Source organism: Cavia porcellus, unplaced genomic scaffold (genome assembly GCF_034190915.1).
Source record: "Cavia porcellus strain 051 isolate PalLab524CR breed Dunkin Hartley unplaced genomic scaffold, mCavPor4.1 scaffold_17, whole genome shotgun sequence".
In the NCBI taxonomy this organism is placed as follows: domain Eukaryota; kingdom Metazoa; phylum Chordata; class Mammalia; order Rodentia; family Caviidae; genus Cavia; species Cavia porcellus.
The window spans coordinates 51050429-51057861 of NW_026947500.1; positions in this window are offsets into that span (position 1 = coordinate 51050429).

Sequence of the window (7433 nt, forward strand, 5' to 3'; positions counted from 1 at the left end):
CAGGTCCCTGGGCACCGGTCAGAGGGCACCTCAGACCCCAGCGCAGTGGCAGAAGCCAGTGATCCCTGCACACAGGAGACTGATAAGGGATTGCCTCGAGTACTAGGCCAGCCTGGGCTGCCTAGCAAGTTTAAGGCCAGACTGAATTAACTACACGGTTAAACCGTGTCTCCACCGCATCCCCAGATAAAAACCGTGTATCTGGCCCTGTGCCTTCCGTTTGTGCCAAAAGATAATCTCCCATTAGCTCATTTGTAAATGCACCCTGTTCTGTGTGATCGAGGTTCTCTGTCCAGGGGCTGCTGTCAGCAGCACAGTGAGTGTCTGTGTATTTGATTATTTATGCTTTGGATCCCTCATTCGGGAGAAGCCACGCACCATCTCAGCTTGTGCATCTGATTCACTTCACTTAACTTTCTGGCCTCGAAGTGAGTCCGTTTTCTTATATGATTAAAAAGCAAAATAAACGACAGAAAGCAGGAATTGGGGAGATCGGAGGGGTACAAGAGGGGAGAGAGGGGTGAAAAGGGATTAAGATATGTCACAGACACTGCCCAGTCCACTTAAGGCCATGAACATCATGCACTGAAAACATGGACTAATAAAAAAAATTAATGCAACGAGGGACTCGACATCATCTAGAAAAAGGACTGAATTCATGAGCATGCAGCACCCAGACTGTCCTGTCCCAAAACTGTGGCTGCTTCTCTGAAGTTTGGGGTCCCCCTGCAGTCTCGGGCACCGCCCTCTCCCCATCATTGAGACAGCAGCCACCCTGGGCTCCTGTAGAGCAGCTGCAGGGTCCCAGGCACAGAAACCTTTGGACCTGCTTCCCAGGGCCTGCTGGGCGGAGAGGGTGGGGGGCATCCTGGCAGAAGTTTGTGGAGTTGCAGCCATGCCTGGCGTCTTGACAGGAATTTCGCAGGCTGGGAAGGGAGCCAGAATCTCCCAGAGGCACACGGGGGTCCCACCCTGCACCACAGCAGGCAGAGCGGGCACCTCCGAGGGCCCCCAGTGCAGCAGCTGCCCTGGCACTCCCTGCCCTGCTGGCTAGTTTGCCCTTCTCCGCGCTCAGGACAAGGGTGGAGAAGGTTCCATTCACCCCAGCGGTTTCCCTTCTAGGTATCTCCCCAAGAGGGTTGAAGACATTGTATGACAGCGATCCATGCACACCCCTGTTTACAGCAGCACAGTTCATAACGGCTGAATCTCAGAAGCAGCCTATCTGCCCATCAACAGATGAATGGATAAAGAAGGTGCGGTGCACCATGGACCACTACTCTCCCGTAAAGAAGCACACACTTAAGCCTTTTGTAGAAAAATGGATGTACTTTGAGACCATCATGTTAAGTGAAGTAAATCAGAAATAAGCCTAAAGATCACAGGGCTTCTCTTATAAGAGTAACCCAGCGTAAAAGTAATTTAAAAGGCAACATACAAGATAGATAGAAGACACCGAGATAGACCCTTTGCAAACGGAAGGGGATCAGCGAGTTCTGAGCTGCGCTCCAGGTCTTAAGCACAAGACAGCAGCGGGGATTCCTGGGTGAGAACTGACAGTGTTTGCTCTGCTGGGGCACAGACCAGCGCGGGGAGCAGATGGGAACGAAGTAAACAGTAAACTGTGAGCGTCCTTCTCATGGGAGATGTGGAGAGGAGATCCAAAGAGCCAGGGGTTGAGGTATTCGGGAGCCTGGGACAGAAAGACAGCTGGAGCCCAGCTATGTAGTGACAACTTACAACAAACAACAGAAACTCAAAGAAAGGAAAACCCAAGGGGACACAAGGCTGGCGCATAACCAGGACAGGGCAGGACGGTTTCTTTGAGAAAGAACATTAAGGGTCCCCACCGCGGAGGGGGCGCTGAAGACCCCAGGAGGGGTTTCCCTGCACTCTGAGCAGGGGCTGACAGGTCTCCGCACACCCAGCCGGGGACAGGAAGAAGCCGGATCCGGGTCCGAGAGGGGAGGCCTAACCCAGTCCCGCAGGGGAACAGAACTGAGACCAGGGGCCTCTCAGGGCTTAGCCCTACAAGCCGAGGAGGAGGGGCGAGAGGAACAGAGTGGGGATGCTGGATGGGGTGCTGAAAGGCGTGTTGTGTTCACCAATGGAAAGTGACAACAAGCATCTTGAGTTGACGCGCCTGTAATCCCAATACACAGGAAGCTGAGAGAGGAGGACTGCAAATTCAAGGCCAGCCCAGCCTCAGAATAAAAAGACTGTTGATGTCACTGAGTGGTACAGCAGTTGCCTTGCATGGAGGAGGCCCTGGGTTCAGTTCCCATTAGCAGACAAAGTGAATAGAACACTACGTTAGAATAGAGCCCAGGCTGATCTCAAACTTGTGATAATCCTCCTGTGTCAGCCTCCTAAGTGCCAGGCTTACAGGCATGTATCACCACATCCAGCTTGTATGTATGCATGTATTGAGAGATAGTGTCTCACTGTGTAGTTCAGAAAGAACATTTGTTTTGTATTTTTGAGACAGGGTCTCCCTGTGTAGTTCAGGCTGGCCTTGGACTCACTGCCTAGCCCAGGATGGCCTGATTCATGGCAATCCTCCTGCCTCAGCCTCCTAGGTGAGTGTGTACCACTGCACCTGACTAGAAAGAAAACTTCAAAATAAAAAGCAAAGACCTGGTAGAAGATAGGGCAAGTACAAGTGTAGATGGGCTAAGACCTCAGACAACCATCCCGAGGCTCTTCCCTAACCACCATAAGCTACAGATGTCCATCTCTTGCTGGGGTCACCTTAGACACTGCTGTCCCTGACCGAGGGGTTCTCTGCTCCAACCAACCATGCAGGCAGGTGGACCTGGTATCACTTGGACACCAACATCACAGTTCCTCGGTGGGGAGAGTTTGTGGGGAGAGTTTTCCATGCCAAGCACAGCCCCAGCACCATCACCTTCTGCAGCATGGCCAGCGGCCCAAGATCTGGCCTTGAGCAGCCAGAAGCCCTGCACACAGAGGTGCTCTGCTGCAGGCCAGGCTGGGGCCTCAGGAGCAGTGAGTCGAATGCTGCTGCTTAGAGATTAGCAGTGAATGCCTGGTCCACTTGACACGGAGATGAGGTGACAGCGAGGATCCTGCCTGAGGGCCATGCAAGATGTCCAGGAGGTTTGGAGAGGCCACAGTTTGACTCTGGTGGCTGGGGAACCCCTCCTCATGCATGGGCACGGATTGGCAGCCCCACACGCAAGATAGGGGCTCCCCTTGGCTAGGCCCCCCATAGGGAGCCTCAGCCAGGAAACCCTGAGGTCATAGGGCTGAACAACGGTGTGCTGAGGCTCCACTCAGACTCAGGTGCACACTGCACCCTGCACGGTGCTTCTGCAGAGCACCCTGGGGCAGGGGTTAAACACTGCACAGTTGAACTGAGCATGGTGGCACACACTTGTAATCCCAGCACTGGGGAGGCTGAGGCAAGAGGATCGTTGTGAGTTTGAGACCAGCCTGGGCTACCCAGTGTGCGCTCAAGGCCAGCCTGAACTGCATAGAGAGACCCTGTCTCTAAAAGACAGAAAAGGTGCCAGGGATATAGCTCAGCAATATAGCTCCTACCTGGCAAGTGCAGGGTTGTGAGTTTGATTCCCAGTATCTAAACTAATTTTTAAAAAAAGACAAAAACACTGCATGTTTTCTCTCGTATGAGAAGTTGCACATACAAAATGACTCATTGCACGAGACAGAAAAAGGACAGTGGGCTGGGGGTTTAGCTCAGCAGCACATGCGCCTGCCTGGCAAGCACGAGGTTATGAGTTCAATCGCCAGTACCCCCCCCCAAAAAAAAAGAGAGAAAAAAGGAAAAAAGAAAGAAAGAAACAAGAAGGACAGTCAGAGGCGGGGTAGGGAAAAGGGGACTTCAAGGAGACAAAAGGGTTTGGCGGAGGTGGTAGGCAGGGAAGGGACATGGCTGCCATTGTGGGTACCCAGTGCCCCCACCCGTGGGTTTGATTACCATGGCTCTTAGAACCAGACCATTTTTTTTAAATGCAGCAGGGCAACCCTCTTTGGAAGCTGGTAGAAAAGCCAAAGCTGCCTGCCTGTGTAGATGCCTTAGGTGCCTGATGCTGACAGGCAGGAGCCAGAGGGCAACAAGCCACACACACCGGCCACTATTCGTGCAGAGCAGAGTGGCTTGGCACCAGAAGCCTGAGGTGTCCACCGATCGTGGACTGATGCACCATGGAATACCCCGGTGTTGCTGAGATGGGTCTTGCTATGTAGCCCAGGCTGACCTTGAACTCACAGCCTCCCGAGTGCTACACCATGCCCAGCTAGCATTGCCTCTTTGAGCCCTAGCTGTGGTGGCCCACATGCCAGCAGCCTGCACCCTGTATTGCTAGATAGTGCTCTGTTGTACAGATACACACTGATTTGCTTAACTGCCATCTGTTGATGGGCCTTTGGGCATTTCCTAATTTTATGAATACAGCTCTTCTGTCCCCTGGAAAAAGGACTCATCCCAGCCTTCAGCAGTGACCAGGATGGTCGTGCTCAGGAAGGGAGGAGCACACGGGGCAGGCCTGGTCCTGTGCCCAGCCGAGCTGTATGTGGATGATAGGTAGCAGGAAGGCAGGAAGGTGGACTTAGCATCCTGTCTGCCAGCTCCCAGGCGTAAGAATGCATGAGGGACTTTACGCAGCCCGCATATAACTGTGGAGAGAGCTGTGGAAGAATGACAGAGACTGTCTGTATCCGTTGGTGCTTACTAGACATGGATTTACTGCAAGGTCTGCAGATGTGTGACAATTCCCACAGCCAGCTCAGGAGTCTGGTGAAGGAAAGTGCAGAGGGTCCCCGATCCCGTGGGGGCCTGAAGCTCACTGCAGTGTCCTGTGAGGTCATCGGGAGCCTGAGGGTCCAAGCAGGAGCCAGGAGAGGCTGTCCGTGGCACAGCCGCAGCCTTGCTTCTTTCCCCTGTTACAGACACCTCGAGGCCACAGTCTGCCCAACAGGGTCCTCCATCTGAAAGGTTCCCTCTGCCACACGCAGCGTGACATAGACCTGCTGAGCAGGGCCCTTCTTCCTCAAGCTCATGCCGTCAGTTAACTATCATGCCCCAAAGCTCCAGGAGTCCAGCCAGAGGGCCCCAGTGTCCACATTGGCTGGGATCTGATCCTCTTGTCCCCAGCCACTTGCTTCAGCTGCTGGACACAAAGGGCAGGGAAAGAGAAGGTTTGAGCTGAGGGCATGTTGGGCGCAGGCGCTCAACATACCAAACCCCACCCGGGACTAAGGACCACGCCAGCTTCCGCAATGCGCTACGTCCCTCCTTAAATTAGCCAACCCGTGTGCACTTCGTGCTCACTCCATACTCTGTGGCAACTCCTGATTGGCCACAGCTGGATATAGTAGCCGGAGCCTACATCCCATTCCCGCCCTGCTTCCTTGTGGCAGCCTGTGATTGGTCACGGCCGAATATATAAACCAGAGCCCGCCTAAATAAACTAGCAGTTAACTGTCGTCCACAAAAGCGTCTCCTGTCTCCTGTTTCATTGGAGCTGCGCCGGTCAAGGGCATGAAAGGATTCTCTAGTGGGGGGACCCAGCACTGCAGAGAAAGCCTGGAGCAAGCCATGTGTTAGGAATCAGGAAGACCCACCTGGCCTGCACTTGTGGCTGTCAAACCTGTGTCCTGTATGATAAGGACACAAGAGAACTGTATTGTAGAAAATAAGAGCCAAGTCTCAGCCGGCATGGTGGCAGTTCCCTGGAATCTTACATTCTGGGAGGCTGAATCAGGAGGATCTCAAGTTTGAGCCCATCCCGGGCAACTTAGCCACTGTCTCATGGGGCTGAGATGTAGCTGAGTGCAAAGGACCTCAGTTCAGTCCCCAGTACTGTAACAGAGAGGACAGCTCTGGTGAGTACACACCTTGATAGCCACAGAGAAGGAGGCCTGGGAACATAACTCTCTGAAAGGTAGTGGTGTCCTGCTCACCTGTAGACCATGAGAACCTGCAGGAAGCCACACTCTGCACTCAACACTGATTCAGAGAATGGCAAGAGTCACAGGGCCTGTGTGTGTGCATGTGCTCAGTGGGAAAGGAGGCTGGAATGACACAGCTAATTAGTCCAGAGGATGACACATCACCTTTGGGTTGCCATTGCCTTCTTCAGATGGCTCTGTCTCTCCCAGACAGAAGCTGTGGTGGATTGAAAACTGGTGGTAACTTAAACACCGGCTGAGCTGTATCAGCATGGTGCTGAGTGTAGACGGCCCCCCGAGGACTGCGGCAAGCACAAATGGAGGTGTGGAGAGGAAGGGTAGCGTTGTGGGTCTCCTAAATGGTGCTGTTTGGAGCTGTGGATTCTCCCGGAGGAGGTCAGCAATGCTGGCTCTCCTGGTGTGTGTGTGTGTGTGTGTGTGTTGTTTTCCAAGCAAACCCTGACTATATGTTGCATGTTGCCCATGCTAGGGAGGTTGGCACCCAGCACTGCAGGAGCTGGGCCCTGACCCAGCTCAGCACAGGCCTGGATATACTTGGTCGCCAGAACAGTCTCTCAAGTTTCAGGGGCCTGCTCAGCCTGGCATCCAAGACACTCTGTGTACTCGTGGGTCCCCTCTCTACTTGTTGGGGTCTGTGCCTAGATCCCCAACCTCCCAAATGAGAGCACAGCAAAGGCCCAAATGAATGAGACAAGTGGCATGATCTTTAGGATCTAGGACTAAAATCCTCCACAGAGTTTGTAAGCCTAATAGCTGTAAGCCCAGCTGTCCCTGGGTGGCTCATATTTATTCAAAACAAGGAAGGCTTTGAGTGGAAAACACAGGAAACTTGAGCAGGACCTCAGGAGGGGTTCAAGGACCTCTCCAAGCAACAGACTATGCTAATTAGGAGAACTATCTTAGGAGAAATTCTCCAGCTGGACTCAGCTGTGGCCTGTCTTGCCCCATCTCAGTTCAGCCATGTCCAGGCCATACCACAGCCTTGCATGTGTATTCACCTTTATCAGCTCCAAACACTGCAAGCCAACCAGGAAGCAAGTGGCCATGACTCCTCTGCCCTCCCTATCTCCAATCTGCGGATAACTGTTCTGAGGAGGAAAAGCTCCAGAGGTCTGGGGTGTGAGAAAACTCAGCCACAGGGCAGGGGAGGAAGCCAGCGGTAGAGCCATCATCTAGCAAGAGTGAGCTCCAGGGTTCCACCCCCAGTGCCTTAAAACAAGAAAACTGGGCCACAGCAACTTCTGCCTTCAGGGGGAAAAACCTGCTAAAGTTCAGGGTCCAGTGGTACTTTAGTTAAAGCACTGAGCCCTATCTGCCAGCCGGGAGAGAAGCTGGGCACGCCTCTGCAAGGAGTAGGGTCTCTGCCACCCCATCCTCTCACCTGCCACATGGAAGGTGGTCCCGGGTGGAGAGCAGCCCAAGATTGCCCCAGGCGGGGAAGGCTGAACCCCATCCTACATTGATAGGCTGTGTGCAGG